The sequence below is a fragment of the Cupressus sempervirens genome, chromosome 7, assembly GCF_028749045.1.
Source record: "Cupressus sempervirens isolate cs-2001-9-10 chromosome 7, ASM2874904v1, whole genome shotgun sequence".
In the NCBI taxonomy this organism is placed as follows: Eukaryota; Viridiplantae; Streptophyta; class Pinopsida; order Cupressales; family Cupressaceae; genus Cupressus; species Cupressus sempervirens.
Window position 1 is genome coordinate 556485833 of NC_143124.1, and position 17705 is coordinate 556503537.

The following is a 17705-nucleotide window of genomic DNA, read 5'->3' on the forward strand; positions in this document are numbered from 1 at the left end:
CTTCCTTTGCAGCTTCACACAATATGCATTTTGAAGGCCCAAAAAAACCAAGCCTCTTTCTCCTCTCCCAAGTCAAAATCCTACCTCTAATAGTTAGCCATACAAAGGCTACAACCTTTGGTGAGAAATCCTTACACCAACATAAATTGGTAGTCACTTCCCCTTCTTTGGTATCTAAATATTGGTACCCAATCTTATCCAAGTAGATAACTTTGTAACTATGATCAAACAGAGCTTGCTGCAATAAACCTTATTTTGTAGACAACATTGTAACTATGATCAAGTGCACACCTTTTTGTTTTATTTTGAACAATTGGCTACCTAAAGATATATCAATTGCCTCGCCTAAAACCTTTGTTTTTTGCTCTTAAAATTTCCAAACAATTGTTTTGGTCTGACAAATAGTATTTTGGATTGGCTTGTAAGCAACTGTGGTGAAAATAAATAGTATGATGTTTAGGTTGTATAGGGGTAACGTATACAAAATCAAAACATCATTGCGTCTTCCATTAAAAATCCTCTACTTCCTCCTTGATGAAACCTTTGTCTGTGTACAAACTCCACCCCAGCTAATGTAGAATTACAACAACAATGACCAAATTCAAACTAACAAGTAAAATAAATAACATCAACTATTTTAGAACATAGGATATTTGTTAAAGCAAAAAAAAATATTTTTTATTAGTTGCAATGCTTTTGTGGAAAGGCGATCATCAATGAATTCCAACGTTATGCGTATCGCAACTATGGTGAAGGGCCACTCCTATAGAAAATAGTCATATTCGTAGTTGAGAGATATGATATGATTTGGTTTGATTTGAATATTACAAATCATCATTACCTAGTAGAGAAATCAATGGGAAAGTAGTTTCCAATGTTGTCGAGTGGTAAGCAATCTCTAGCATTGAATAGGTTTGGGCTGAAATATCTACCTATAATAGCCTATCAGCTAATTAATGTTCATTGAGTCTGCAAACTTTGAAAAGATTAAAAGATTGCACAGCCATCTCAATCTCATACTTTCAAATTAAGCACTAGATAATATGGCTCCGTGTTTAAGAAAAAGTGGTCATAATCTCTATTGAAATATGCCTCCTAAGCATTGGAAGACAGAGACCAATGCAAAATGGAAAATCTGAAAGAAACATGTTCTCACAAGAATTTAATCATATGTTTAATGGAAAACAACTTAGGAATTTACAGACTGAACAGGTAACGAGCAGTTGGCTCTACATAATTGGTTTATAATTGAAAACCTTGAAAACTATGTATGCTTTTCTTCCTAAGTTGGAAGAATTGGAGACATCTTTATCTAAAGTAGACTAGTCAGAATGTAGGCTTCTTAATTGGGCTTTCCATTTGTCAATTATTGCTTTGGTCTGATACAGATTATGTCAAGCTTGCAGTAGCTTCATGTCTCAGTGAGATTACATAGAAAACCACACCAATAATGTTAGTGTAGTTTTTTATTTTTTTTATTTTGCTAGGTTTTTCCTACACTTTTAATAATCTCGCTTAGGTTAATAAAGCATGTCTTATTAGGTGAATGGTTGTGAGGTGTCACCTTCCTACATGTGAGCATCCATTAGCTATCATGGGAAGATACTTTGCTATCTTTAGTCTGATAGATGGTTGCTCCTCATTGGTTAGTGTTGCCACCTCCTCCCTCTTCCTAGCCTATATAAGCATGCTACCTGGCTTGTATTTGCATCTCTTATTTTTTGCATCCTCTTAATGTTATTTTGCTTATAGCATTTGCATTACTCTCTTGGAGACTAACTCTATGTTGCTATTTTAATTTTGTATCATTTGCATTCATAGTTTAGATATTTATTCTTTGCACTAGTTTTCTAGATTATTAATCTTTTCAGATTCTAACATGGTATCAGAGCTTTTCTATGTGCAAGAGTAGATTTTAGTTTCCTTATTTGAGAGATTCGGGGGGGAGGGGAGGGGCGCTAATAAATTTTATTGTAGTTTTATGAAAAATGAAGTATGCTCTTCTCTTGCATCTTTGGATGATCTTGAGAATCAAAAAAAATTTGACAAAAATGGTTTTTCTCTAGGGTTTCAATCTCAAATCTGACAACCAACTTGCATATTTGAAGTTTTCAATCAGTATTACAGGTTCCAGCATGTCATTGATGGACTTAGAAAGCTGATCTAGCATTTGCATGTCTATTTTGGTTGCTGGGGTCGTTTCTTGATTTTTGGAGCCATTTTTTACTGTTAAAGGCGTCTGATTTACACTACAGCAACATCTTTTGTACATCAAAAAGAAAAATGCTTTCTGGGTTTTGTTCGTAGCCCCAAAAAACCAACTGGGTATCTTTTAGATTTTGCATGAAATCTATATATTTTGCAAGATTGAGTGTGGAAAGCTACAGTTGTACCCCTCTCCGTTGGCAATCGCAAATTTGAACGCAATTTTCAAATGACTCATTCTTGCTCATACGAACTCCGATTTTGACGATTCTTATTATGACCTTCACTTATTTTTTGTGCTCTATCCACTAGTGGAGTTGTTTTTTGATTTTCATGTATAAATTTTTCAGAAATTGCAAATTCTTGGTTGTAACTATGCACAATTCTCGTTTTGAAAACATCGGAGGATCATAATTTTCTCATACGACCTCGTATCGAGGCGATTCTTTTTTTGAAAGTGCATGATTTTTTGAGTAGATCACAGTGGTACTATTTGTTTTCTTAATTATTATGCCTAAGTTTCACTTTCAACATATGCTCTTCATGAGGGTTTGTAATGCATTGAAATCAAGACCACTAAGTATTTATTTCTAGTGGTAGTTGTAAACACACTAAAATAAAGTGCCAAATCATATTTCCTTTGGGGGGGGGGGGGGGGGGGGGTTCTTTGATTGAGTAAAAAGGGGGGGCATTGTCGTGACTTGATTCTCTTCTTTTTAGCATTTCTTCATCATGGATCAAACAAATATGCCCATCCTAACTCCATACAATTACTTTGAGTGGAAATCATGCATGACAATTCACTTAAAGAAAGCGGGATTAAATAGGATAACTATGAAACTTGAAACTGAACCTAATAGAGATGAAGATAAGCCTAAGTGGTTTAACAAATGTGATGAGGCATATGGAACATTGTGTTTGTCTGTTTCTCCTAACTTGCTATTTCACATTGAGTCTTTGGATACACCAAATGAAGTATGGACAAAGCTAGAAACACTATTTGGCACACAAGATTCAATGAGGGGTCATATGTTGGAAAATGAATTAATTAGTTTAAATCCAGGTAATTTCAACGCAATCCAAGATTTCTTCACCAAATTGAAATCGCTAATGCTGCAGTTAAAACAATGTGGAATTGAAAAGAAAGATGAACAACTGATTCTTAGTATTCTCTCTAAGCTAAGTTCAAAATATTCTGTGTTTGTCTCTACCTTCTATGCTACTAAGGGTGCACTTGGTACTCAATTCACCATGCCATCTCTAGATGATTTTGCTGTCAATCTCACTCAAGAACAGGACAAGCTAATCCAGATGGGCACTCTTAAGTCTTCTAAGTCACATGCCTTAGCAACCAACCAAGGCACAAAAGAACAAAAAGGACAAAGTAGTAACAACAATAGTAAGGATGAGAAACAAAATAATAGTGAGGAAAAGAAGGATCAAATACCAATTGCTTCAAAAGAAACTATTGATACCTCATCCTCTAAGGGTGATAAGCCTAAGAAAGAAAAGGTTAAATGTGCCTATTGTAAAAGACCCGGTCGTGATGAACATAAATGTTTGAAGAAACAAATTGATCACTTGACATACATTCTTAAGAAGAATAATATTAGTGTTCCTAAGTCTATCAAACAAAGTTCTAATGAAGAGTCTAACAAGGTTAAAGAAAACAACAAGGGGAAAGGAAAGGGCAAGGCTCTTGTTGCAGTTGCTTCCTCACCATCCACTTGGGTTCTTGATTTGGGTGCTTCACACCACATGGCTTCATCTAAGGAAGAACTTGCATCCTTGGAGCCATGTACTATGCCTTCTATTTTGATGGGTGATGGCACTCCTATTGAGGTGTGTGGGAGAGGGTCTATTGATGTCGGGGATGGCACATTCCATGATGTTCTTTGTGTACCCTCATTATCAACTAATCTCCTACCAATATACCAGATCACTCACATAGGTTTAGGCAAGTAGGTTGAGTTCACTCCTGATTCAATGGAGATATGTGAGTTGCATAGTGATTCTGTAGTTGCAGTTGGGAGAGCAGATCATCAGTCATGACTCTATCTGTTTTCTCACTTTGTTCCTGATCCTCCTTCATCTATTTTTCTCACTTACTCTAATGATGTGAATAAATTATGGCATGAGCAGTTTGGCCATCTTAACTTTCGCTATTTGCATCAACTCAACCAACAGAACATGGTCACATGGTTTCCTTCAGTTCAATTCTCAGGAGGTGTTTTCCAAGGTTGCATTCTTGGTAAGCATCCTAAGGAAAAGTTTGACAAAAGTAAGGCATGGAGAGCTTCACAGATACTAGAGTTAGTTCATAGTGATTTGGCTGGTCCATTTCAACATCCTTCTTTCAGTAGGGCCCAATATGTCCTCACATTCATTAATAACCTTTCTCGATATACATGGGTGTACTTTCTCAAACAGAAGTCAGAGGTATTTGATCATTTTCAAGACATTAAAAATTTTGTAGAAAAGCAATCTAGGAAAGTCATCAAGGTTTTGCACACAGACAATGGTGGTGAGTATGTCAACCATCGATTTGAAAGATTTTGCACTTCATAGGGGATTGATTTACAGCATTCAGTTCCATACAATCCTCAAAAAAATGGTGTTGCAGAACAGAAGAATAGATCCTTGAAGGAAATGGCAAACTGAATGATTCAATCTAGATCTCTTGCATCACAGTATTGGGCAGAAGCCATTAACTATGCTTGTTATATCCAGAACCATGTTCCTCACCGAGCCTTGAAGGGAGTCACTCCTTTTGAAGCTTGGAGCGGTCGAAAACCATCAATTAAGCATTTTTGAGTTTTTGGCTCCCCTGCATGGGCCCACATTCCTACAGAGAAACCTAAGGCCTTGGATTCACAAAGAAAACCTTGCATATTTGTAGGTTATCCTGATGGTGTGAAGGGTTATCGGTTTCTCCACCCTACTACACATGAGTTATTCATTGAGAGGAGTGTTTAGTTTAAGGAGGGATCTTCAAGCTCACTTTCTATCACTTATCCAACTCCTTCTACCTTGACATTAGAGTCACTTGGAATACATGACAGATCTTCGAATGAGTCAGATTCACCTGAACAGTCTTCTACCTCTACTTCTGATGCAGAAAGTGATTCAAAGAACTCACCTCCTTCATCTCCTAGTCATCATTCAGAGGTTAATGATTCCCCTCCAGATTCTCCATCTTCCTATCCACTTTGGGCTAGACAAACCTTGCAGTTTGCAAGTGATTGGGTTGCGGATCCATCAGACACCAAGCAAACTCGTTCACAATTCCAGGATGCTCCACATGTCTTCATTGCTACTGTAGACACCTAAAAACCTTTAGAAAATAAAGTATTTTTATTTTCTGAAAAATTTTTGATGACATTATCATTTATTAATTATTTATTTATTTATTTTTATGCCATTAAATCCCTTTATCTTAATTAAAAATATTTAATTAAGGAATCCCTCCCAAAAATGTTTAAATCTTATTTAAACATTATTTCCTTATTTATTAATTATTTAATTAATAAATTGACCAAAAAACCCAAAATAAATAAATAAATTATTTTTTGCCCAAAACTTGGCCAATTTCCTTAAGACCACTAACCTCTTCCAAAATCTTCTAATCATTCTTTAATTTTGATTAAAGGCTAATCCCATCATTTCCTACCCCTAATCCCAACTCAAAATATTTAATTAAGATTAAATATTAATCCTCATGTTTATTAAAAAAGTTTTAATAAATATCTCCTCAACCCAAACCCTTGAAATAAATAAAACTTTATTTATTTCCTAAAAATCTAATTTATCCTCATCCTAAGAAGTTCTAGACTCTTCTAGAAAGTCTTCATCCTCATCCTAGGAAGTTCTAGACTATTCTAGAAAGTCTTTATCCTCATCCAAAGCCTAGACTCTTCTAGAAGATGTCTTTAAACCTAATCCTAATCCCCTCCTAACCTTGTCACATTCCCTAAAAATGGGTTAAGACTTACTAACCCAAGCCAAAGTTAACAAATATCTCCTCCTTCACCCACCCTCATTAAATACCATCCACTTGCCTATCCCTAAGCTAATCCTAAATCATCCTAATCCATCCTCTAATCATTTGCACAATCTTAAGCAAGCTTAAAACCTTCCTAATCAAGCCCAAGTCAAAATTCCTCTCATCTCCTTCAAAATATTCCAATCATAAAACTTTATGAAGCCCACTAAGCCATAAATGACTCTTCCAAGCCCTTTCATTGCTCTTACAAGCCATTATGAGGGTCTTTATGAAGATTTTATCCCTTGAGCCTCCTTTGTTGACTCATCCTTCCCCTTTTCTCCATACTCTCACCCTGTGACATGTGTCACTCCCTGATTGGTTGTAAAGAAGCACAATCCATGTGCTCTCCTCTCATGCAATCTGAGCCCTCCATGAGCTTTTCCTCATCCTTGCATCTTAGCCCTCAAACCCTCAAGCCTCTTGCCTATAAATTGGATCCTTCCCCTTTGCAAACAACACAATCCATGAAGTAAAGTCATAATGCCATTTTAAGAAGCCATTTTACATCAAAACCATACACTCACACCCAAATTTCAACTCCATTTGAAGCCCTTTTTGAAGCATAAAGCTTGAGCATACATCCTATCTATTTAGACAAAGCTTCTCATTGAGAGAGCCCATTAATGGCTCATATTCTCAATTAAGAGCTCATCTTAGTCTATCTTGAAGTTTATAAATTTTGTTTAGTTTGTAGAAGCTTTATTTAAATTTGGTTTCTATTAGCATACTAACATTGCTCATATACATTTTGGCACGCTCGGTGGGACCCCGCATGGGTCATCTTCATTAGCTTTTTTAATCAAGTTTTGTATTTTATTTGCTAATTTTCGCTAATTTTGCTTATTTTTTGTGATTGATAGGATTGTATAAATTGGTTTTGTAGGTCCACATGAGCATGAAGAAGACAAAGGATCTCATAGTCTATCTCATAGTATTTGCAGATTTTTTCAAGCTTATAGGTGGACAATGCACTTGGAATTCTTCTTCCTCTTCTTGTCTATATTCTTCTTATTCCATCTACTTCTTCTTCTTCTTCTTGTGGGAGATCTTGGCCATTCTTTTTAAGGAAGCAAAATCATACACACTTCTTTTTAGTGCTTAAAATAAACCCCCAAATCATACTTAAATCCATTAAAAACTAAAAATTTCCCAAAAAAAGAAAAAAAATCTTTTAACAAGTGAAACTAAACCAATCCAATCATTTGCATCCTTGCAACATCAAGGTTTTAGATGCATTCATGCAAAGTTAGGAACACTTCCTTTTTGGAAATTTAAAAAGAACTTCAAGTTTCCATTTCAAAAGTTTCAAAATCAACATTAAGTGGACACTAAAATCTAAATCAAACTCAAAGCATCAATCAAGGATAAAATGAACCTCATTTGCAAATATTTTAAAGTTCTTTTAAAAATCTCATGAAACCTAAGAGTCCTAAATGGTTGCCAAAATTGTTCTAAAAGCTTTGTTATTTGTTCCAAACAAATGTCTTGTTACAAAATCTTGAATGTTTCTTAGGTTTTTTATGCATCAAAACAATCTAGGAATATCATATTTGGGCTTAAAATATGCAAACTAGAACACAAAATCTTGAATGAAAACCAAAGTCCAAAGATTCATTTTCACTTTTGAGTCCAAAACAATATTGAATGATCTAAGGTTAAAACAAAGCACTTCAAAGTTCTTAAAACAACACACAAAATCTCAATCTTGAATGCTCAAAGGAAAAAACTTGAATGTTTAATCACTTGTCTTTGAATGCATGTTGCTAAAATCACTCTTGAGTGCCATGGATTAAAATCAAGTTTGTTTTTTTTATGAATGCATGATTAAAACAACATATCCAATCTTGAATGACATAGATCAAATAATCATCTTTTGGAGCATAAAAAGAATCTACATTTTTGTAATCTTTTAAGTTATAAAAACAAATTAAAACGCTTTGAGTGAGTTTGTCATTGGACTCACCCTCTTTAATCACCCATCAATTTAACCATTGGTTGCAATCTCAGCGCCATCTATGGGGATGGGTCCACCTAAGAGGGTGTTAAGTGCTCCACGAAAATCAAACTCCACTCACTTGGGTTTTTAGTGGTTTTTCTAAGTTAGAAAATTCCTTGAATACGCATTAGTCTCACTAACACTTCATTTGGGCATAAAAATTAGACAAATCTTGACGTGGAGGGCCTCCGGGCACGCGCTTGGCAATCGAGTTTCAAACATCTTTGTTTTGGGCTTAAAACAAACTCACACTCAATCTTGAATGCCTAACAATCAATGAACATTGCATGGTTTGGATGTAGTTTCAATGACGCTCGCATTTCTTATGTTGACGATCTCTCGACTTTCATTATGTTGACGATGCTGTCAAATTGGAATGAACATTGTATGCCATAATCACAAGTATCTTCAATCATAGCTTACAAAATCTAAATCATCAATTGGAATAAATGAGTGTCTTTTAAAGCCCAAGATCATGTATGTGATCTTGTTTTACACTTTTTAGGAGGCTTGCTTGGGGATTTCATCACCCCTTGGAACGACCTCAACTCCAGTGTTCCGGCGAAGTATAAAAATTGGGAGGTGAATCCAAAGACACCTCTCTTGGAATCAAGATTTTGTCACTCGGGCTAAGCCTCAAGGAACTTTATACCCTTGAGAAGTGAAAGAGGAGAAGTGGGTTACCGCTCCTCTCGGTTGTGTGATATCTTTTTGGTTTCATCTATGGATTTGGGCCTCATGTACCTTGCATATATCGAGGACTGCCTAGCTATAGCAAATTTCATCCTTGTAGAAAGCTTTTTAGGATGTTGGTGTGTTTGACGTGCTTGCTCCAAAATTTTGTCTGCTTGTTTTTTCATAGCTTTTGAATGAATGTTTGCCAAATTTGGTCAAAATCCCAAAAAAGAAGAAATCTCCCAGCTTAAGGCATATTTAGCGTAGTCATTGCCTCATCAGAAAATCATCCAAGCTCCCCCGCTGCAACCGAATCTATCTAGTTCCTTGCTTTAGAAAAATCCCAAATCCAAAGTCTCTCCAAATCATCCCCCCCAGCCAGCTAGCAACCCAATCCAAAATCACACCCAAGCCTTTAGAGAGTTGTTATCATTCTGCTAGAATTTTCTATCCAATCAATCTGACCAATCCACCAGCCTTACCAAGGTTATCCCTTTGACAGAGCTTTGTCTAGGGTAATCTAGCTTTGTCACTTGTTATCCCTCATCACCTTGAGCTAAAGGTTGGGATCCACAAGTGGTCAATCTCATGTCATGCCCATAGGATCATTAGTCTATCCTTAAGTTGACACAATCTCCACCAATCCAGTGCGTAGGAAAGAAAAACTCACTTTTTGATATCATGCCCTTGAAGTCTTCCATCCACAGGAAAGCCAAAAATCTCCAGCCAATCCTCCTTAGGTCTATCATACAGCTTTGACTCTCCCTAGGAAATCCTTCATCAGCCAATCCAAAATCTGTGCTTAATCCAAATCCAACCATGAGCTTTCGTGTTCATCCATATGCAAGACCCCATCCCCATCCAACTCATCATCAAAACATGAAATCCCAAACCTATCATGATGTGTTCGGTCGTATTGTCCTTGCTCCCGCCACCTCCTGTTCCAATGATGATAAAAATTGTGTTGACTATGACGGGTATATTGAAAGCCTTAGAAACATTCCCTCAAGCATCCCACAAAATCCATGCATTCTTCCAAACTATCTAGTCATGCCATCTGATATCCCAGCTTCTCCTCCATCACCCAATCAACCAAGCTTCCAATCTTCCACCCCCATCACACTAGCTATTCCTATCAATCCACCTCCACCTCCGACACACAAGTCTCCAAGGAATCTCCTAGAGGAAATACAAGAAAAGTTGCCTCCAGCAGTCGATAAGCCATGTCATCTAATCCAACCATGTGAAGTAGTCATTAATGAAGCTTCCCCATCTATAATATCACCTCCATCTCCCATAGCTATCATCCCCATACCATCCATCAAATTGTTTAAAATCCTTCCACTTCCCGCAAGCATCAAAATCCCACCATCTGTCAAAAACCTCCAAATCCTATCCACATCACCTCCAAGCATTTCCCAAATCTCCCATAATGACCCTTATGCATCCATCTTCTACTCACCCATCTCCACTACTGAATCTCCCATCTATCCATCTGTTGCCTTTGAAGAGTCCATCCCTTCACCTCCTATCGCACCATCCACTCCAAACCAATCCTATCAAGATCCTGCCCAAAAGCATGTTGACATCCCCCAAAGCATAAACAAAGATATCGTCGTACCATGTCTTCCATCCATAGTGCAGTCACTATCCCCTCCATCTCCAAAACCTCAAGCCATACCTCCTCTACTGCAAGATATCTTTTCATCCCATTAGCTAAATCAAGATCCTATCCTACCATCTCCTCCACTCCATGCTTCCATCTTACCACCTATCCAAGCTATTTCACCATCTATAATATACCCTCTTGGTTCACTTACATTCATCCATAGTGGCCTCCTCTCAGCAGAAGAATTAAGAATAGTATCTCCCTATTGCAGTACATCTGATAAAGCACTTCCACTATTTTCTGCAAGCAAAAAATATCCTCAACTAGTTCAAATGCTCAATCGATGGCATTATCAAGGTCAAGGTTTAGGACCACAAGAGCAAGGAATTAGAAAGCCTATTATTGCACAAAAAAATATAGGATTTCATGGTCTTGGATATGTATCCAAAGGCTCACCATCTAAAGGTGTTGGTACACCACACCCCCAAACCAAGCCTATCTCCAAACCCCCCATGCCAGCCTCCCATCACTCCTTCAAGAAATCTTATGTCATCCCCCCTCCACCATCTTTGCAACCTAAAACAACCTACCATATCCCCCCTTCATCCGCTAAATCCATTTTGGGTCCCTATGTCCCAAAATCTACCATCCTTCATCCTCCTATCAGCCATCATTCAAATCCTATTCCCTCCATTCCTATGCAAGATCAGCAAAGGCACATATCGAGGCACATCATCCATCATCACCCCCCTACACGCTCTCCCATATCCTCTCCATCTCACAAAGCTTCTCCTAACCATCTTCCCAAATCTTACCACAGCAATGTAAATGCCAACTTCAAAATGCATAAAGCTAAAAATCCACATCCTAGGCAATCATATGTCTATTCTAAAAGACATACTCCAAAAAGGAAAAATCCAATCAAAGAATGCAAAATAATGCAAAAGCCTATGAAAAGAAAATCCAAAACCATGTGGATCCCAAAGAAAAAAGTTGAAACCCAATGCATAATGGCATCCACCATTGCTAATCCTCCATCCAGTGACTCATGTCCCCCATCTCCTAACTCCATCTTGGGTGCCTATATCCCCAAGCCCGCTTCCACAAATCCTCCATCACACCCGCATCTACCATCTATCCCCCATATGCTCTTTTCACACCTGTCCCAACATGTGCCAATGTTGCTCTTGCAAGCATCCCCATCTCATGCTCCTTTTCATCCCTCCATCTCCTACCATCAATCCCATCTAATCCAATCTATTGCATAAATCACACATCCGGTGTACCAATAGCTAGAAACAAAATTGAACATTCCAATAGCCAATGAAAAATCCCAAAATAGCCAAAATAGTTGAAGAAAGCCAAAATCATTCCAACTAAGTCCAAAGTCAAAAAGTCAAAAAAAAATAAAGAAAAATAAAGCGTCCACTAGTGAAAACTTGGCAATTCAAGCACCTTGGACAAGTACCATGATGAAAACTTGGCAAACAAGCGTCATGTGTAAGCCCGCCATCCCTAGCTTAGCCTATCACCCTCATGCTTTTGGTCATCTCTTGACATCCAACTCCATCTTCCAATCTATCCACCTATCCTCCACCCTCCATCTTCCATCTCAAAACATCCACTTATCTCCTGTAGCTTCAGCCAACCATCCCAGCTATCATCCATCTCCCTAGCCCCTTCAGCTTTTTCCATCCTAGCTTCAATCCTATCACATCCATCATAAGACCTCCTTCCGCATGTTATCTTCTGATTGGGGGCACTATATTCCTTGGAGATCTTGTCGTGTCCATCCTCCCTTGTCATTGGTATCTAGCTCTAGGCTATCCTCATGCAAACCCAATGTCATCTCTTTATATCCATCATAATCCTAGCTATCTACCATCCTATCCAGCCATCTCATCCTGCTCCTCTAGCTATCCTTGGTCACAAAATCTCTCATCATCATTGGATGCATCCTGCGAAATCCATATCTTTCGCTATCACCCCACCCTTAGCTTTCACATCTTGCACAACATCGAACCATCCCGCTATCCTATCATCTTGAGCTTTTGCCTGCTTGTAACTATCTTGGTCAGCTTGAGCTTGTAAATATCGTGGCCTGTTAGCTTATACATCCTCTTTAGCTAAGTACCATTGTATCTATCCAGCTTTTGTGTCAGTTCCTCCTTGATCAGCATCTTGCACACATCACACAACCCTTGGTTAGTTATCCCAATGCATCCTTTAGCTAGATCTCCTATCACCAAAGTGTTATCCTTCTTAGTTCAGCTTGCCAGACGCATCACTCATCCAGATCCACCAGCTTAGGTGCTCTCTGATAGATCCTTGTAGGATATAGCTTTCCTCATGTCTGATCTTGGTCCGTTAGTACCTTGTCCTACCCATCTCGTTGGCAAATGTTTCTCTTCTGGATTTTCACTTTCTTTTGATTTGGAATCTTCCCTTTTGGGTCTTGAAGTATCTTTTCCAAACAATCTTTTTGTTCCCTCCTCAAAGTTGCCACGATCTTCCGTATCATGGTATACTGCTAATGGGACAATCTGGGTGTAAGGTCTTGATCAAGTCTTTTGTTTTTTTTTCTTTTTTGCTTGTGGGTTACCCAGTGTCCGTTCCACTCTGATTCTTTCAAGATTCATGTGTGATGCTGGGGCAATCCTTGCGTGTTTGTTTTGAGTCAGTCCGTCAGTCCTCTCGACAGTTGGTGAAAAGGCCTTGATGTTCTTGGTAACCTTGGAAATTAACCAACAGTCCTATAGCAAATCTAGTGCTCAACTACATGGTGGTACTTCTCTTTGAAGTATCCCCCGCTCAAAAAGCTTCAATGGTTTTCCTTCATCTCCATTATCCCCCATCCATATCCAGCATCCGTCTCTCCTACCCCAGTTTATGCATCAGTATCTCTTTGAATCACTCCTCACCTTTAGCTTTAGGGATCCACAATCCTAGTCTTAGGGATCCACCAAACCTCATCTTTCGAGATCCACAATCCTAGTCCTAGGGATCTCCGAAACCCATCTTCCGCCAATCTGACTCTTTGAAATCCTGTTGCATCAGCTTTTTAATCCCCTCATCCATCTCCCCATCTTGGATTCCTTTTATAGCGCTCCGCTCATTCATCCTTTACAATCCCTGAGAACTTAAGCTTGCTTCCTCTTGTGCCTCTAATTCTCCCTTTATCATTCTCCCGTAGTGAGAGTTTGAGCTAACTAAACCTCTTCTCTTAAGTCAATTTGAGTCTTCTTGCTCATCTCAGATTCTTGTACTTTTCAAGAAGTCGTCGAGCCTCGCTTTCTCTCCCCGCCGCCTTCTTGAGGAGGCATCTTGCAGTCCATTCTCTCCTCTTCTGCTCTAGCCTTGGGCATCTTATTTTCTTATCTTTGATGCCATGCCACTTGCGGCATCACATCAAAGAGGGGCAAAATGTAGACACCTAAAAACTTTTAGAAAATAAAGTATTTTTATTTTCTGAAAAATTCCTGATGACATCATCATTTATTAATTATTTATTTATTTAATTAATTAATTTATTTTTATGCCATTAAATCCCTTTATCTTAATTAAAAATATTTAATTAAGGAATCCCTCCGAAAAATGTTTAAATCTTATTTAAACATTATTTCCTTATTTATTAATTATTTAATTAATTAATTGACCAAAAAACCCAAAATAAATAAATAAATTATTTTTTGCCCAAAACTTGGCCAATTTCCTTAAGACCACTAACCTCTTCCAAAATCTTCTAATCCTTCTTTAATTTTGATTAAAGGCTAATCCCATCATTTCCTACCCCTAATCCCAATTCAAAATATTTAATTAAGATTAAATATTAATCCTCATGTTTATTAAAAAAGTTTTAATAAATATCTCCTCAACCCAAACCCTTGAAGTAAATAAAATTTTATTTATTTCCTAAAAATCTAATTTATCCTCATCCTAAGAAGTTCTAGACTCTTCTAGAAAGTTTTCATCCTCATCCTAGGAAGTTCTAGACTATTCTAGAAAGTCTTTATCCTCATCCAAAGTCTAGACTCTTCTAGAAGATGTCTTTAAACCTAATCCTAATCCCCTCCTAACCTTGTCACATTCCCTAAAAATGGGTTAAGACTTACTAACCCAAGCCAAAGTTAACAAATATCTCCTCCTTCACCCACCCTCATTAAATGTCATCCACTTGCCTATCCCTAAGCTAATCCTAAACCATCCTAATCCATCCTCTAATCATTTGCACAATCTTAAGCAAGCTTAAAACCTTCCTAATTAAGCCCAAGTCAAAATTCCTCTCATCTCCTTCAAAATATCCCAACCATAAAATTTTATGAAGTCCACTAGGCCATAAATGACTCTTCCAAGCCCTTTCATTGCTCTTACAAGCCATTATGAGGGTCTTTATGAAGATTTTATCCCTTGAGCCTCCTTTGTTGACTCATCCTTCCCCTTTCCTCCATCCTCTCACCCTATGACGTGTCACTCCCTGATTGGTTGTAAGGAAGCACAATCCATGTGCTCTCCTCTCATGCAATCTGAGCCCTCCATGAGCTTTTCCCCATCCTTGCATCTTAGCACTCAAACCCTCAAGCCTCTTGCCTATAAATTGGATCCTTCCCCTTTGCAAAACAACACAATCCATGAAGTAAAGTCATAATGCCATTTTAAGAAGCCATTTTACATCAAAACTATACACTCACACCCGAATTCCAACTCCATTTGAAGCCCTTTTTGAAGCATAAAGCTTGAGCATACATCCTATCTATTTAGACAAAGCTACTCAAAAAGAGAGCTTCTCATTGAGAGAGCCCATTAATGGCTCATATTCTCAATTAAGAGCTCATCTTAGTCTATCTTGAAGTTTATGAATTTTGTTTAGTTTGTAGAAGCTTTATTTAAATTTGGTTTCTATTAGCATACTAACATTTCTCATATATAGCTACTACCTTAGATCCACAGCCCTTTAATGAGGCTTCTAGTATTCCTAAGTGGGATACAGCTATGCAGGAAGAGTATAGTTCCTTGATGAGGAACCACACTTGGGATCTTGTCCCTCTTCCTAAAGGAAGAAAACTTGTTTGATGTAAGTGGATCTATCGGACAAAATTTGCAGCAGATGGGTCAATTGACAAACACAAGGCTCGCTTGGTTGCCAAAGGATTCTCCCAGGTTCTTGGGATTGACTACTCTGAGACTTTTGTGCCAATTGCCTGAATTAATTCCATTCGAATTGTTCTTGCCATTGTTGTAGCTAATCATTGGGGAGTACATCAAATGGATGTGAAGAGTGATTTTCTTCATGGTGACCTTCATGAGGAGATCTACATGGAGTAGCCACAGGGCTTCCTTCAGGATTCTTCACTTGTGTGTTGTCTTCAAAAGTCTCTCTATGGCCTCAAACAGGCTCCTCAGGCCTGGTATGCCAAGATGGACTCCATCCTTCTATTAGTTGGGTTCACTCGTACCATTCTGATCCTAATGTCTACATTTTGCAACAGGGTGATTCACTTCTATTTTTGGTTTTGTATGTTGATGACTTGTTGATCACAGGAAGTTCTTCACCCACCATTAAGGCTATCAAAGTGGCCCTTCAGGACAATTTTTTCATGACTAACTTGGGCTTGTTGCATTGCTTTCTCAAGATTGAGATCCTTAAGTCTCCTTCTAGGATCACCATCACACAATCCAAGTATGCTCTAGATTTACTCTCGAGGTTTCATATGGCTAACTGTAAGCCTGCTCTAACTCCCTTCCTTTCTGGAGTCAAACTTGAGGCTCAATGTTCTTCTCCACTTGTTTATGGCACTTTGTACCGCCAACTTTTTGGGAGTCTCATTTATTTGACTCATACGAGACCTGACATCTCCTATGCTGTAGCCATGGTCTCTCGATTCATGCAGGAGCCCCATGAGTTCTACTGGAAAGTAGCCAAGCAGATCCTTCACTACATTCAGGGTTCTCATAGTTGTGGGATTCACATTTAGGGTTCTCATAGTTGTGGGATTCACTACATAGTAGGAATTGAGCTTGATTTGGTGGGCTACACAGATTCAAATTGGGCAGGTGATTCTGAGGATTGCAAGTCTACTTCAGGGAATAGCTTCTCACTTGGGTCAGGTCATGTTTGTTGGTCGAACAAAAAGCAGTCTGCTATTTCTCTATCTTCTACTAAGGCTGAGTATTGGGGGGCTGTAAATGCAACCATTGAGGCCATTTGGCTTCAACATCTTCTCAATGAGTTTGATATCCAGATTAGACAGCCATTAGTCATATTTTGTGACAACTAGAGTGCCATTCAGATCTCATGAAATTCGGTTAATCATCAGTGGACCAAACACATAGAGGTCCACATGCACTACATCTGGGAGCTCATCCACGGTCATGTCATTGAATTTTGCTATTGTCCAACTTCTGAGCAAGTTGCTAATATCTTCACCAAACCCTTCACTGAGAGCAAGTTCCTTCATTTGCGAGCTTTGCTGGGGGTGCAAGATGCTTCATCTTTTGGTGGGGCCTCTTCCTCTCACTCAAAGTCTTGATTTTTTTTGGGGGTCTCTTTTCTCTCTCTTTTGGGAAGTCTTATGTACATGGGTACCTCACCAGGCTTGTCTTGTTGGGACCCATTTCTACATCCACCTAAGCTTCACTTATGGGGGGGTGTTAGTGTAGTTTTTTATTTTTCCTATTTTGCTAGGTTTTTCCTACACTTTTAATAATCTCGCTTAGGTTAATAAAGCATGTCTTATTAGGTGAATGGTTGTGAGGTGTCACCTTCCTACATGTGAGCATCCATTAGCTATCTTGGGAAGATACTTTGCTATCTTTAGTCCGATAGATGGTTGCTCCTCATTGGTTGGTGTTGCCACCTCCTCCCTCTTCCTAGCCTATATAAGCATGCTACCTGGCTTGTATTTGCATCTCTTGTTTTTTGCATCCTCTTAATGCTATTTTGCTTCTAGCATTTGCATTACTCTCTTGGAGACTAACTCTATGTTGCTATTTTGATTTTGTATCATTTGCATTCATAGTTTAGATATTTATTCTTTGCACTAGTTTTCTGGGTTACTAATATTTTCAGATTCTAACAAATACTAGCCAATAATGATGATTTGTTTAGAGAATTTTTGTAGCTGATTGTGAAAAAATTTCAAGGGTTACATGATGACTAAAATTATTCTTTTGTTAAG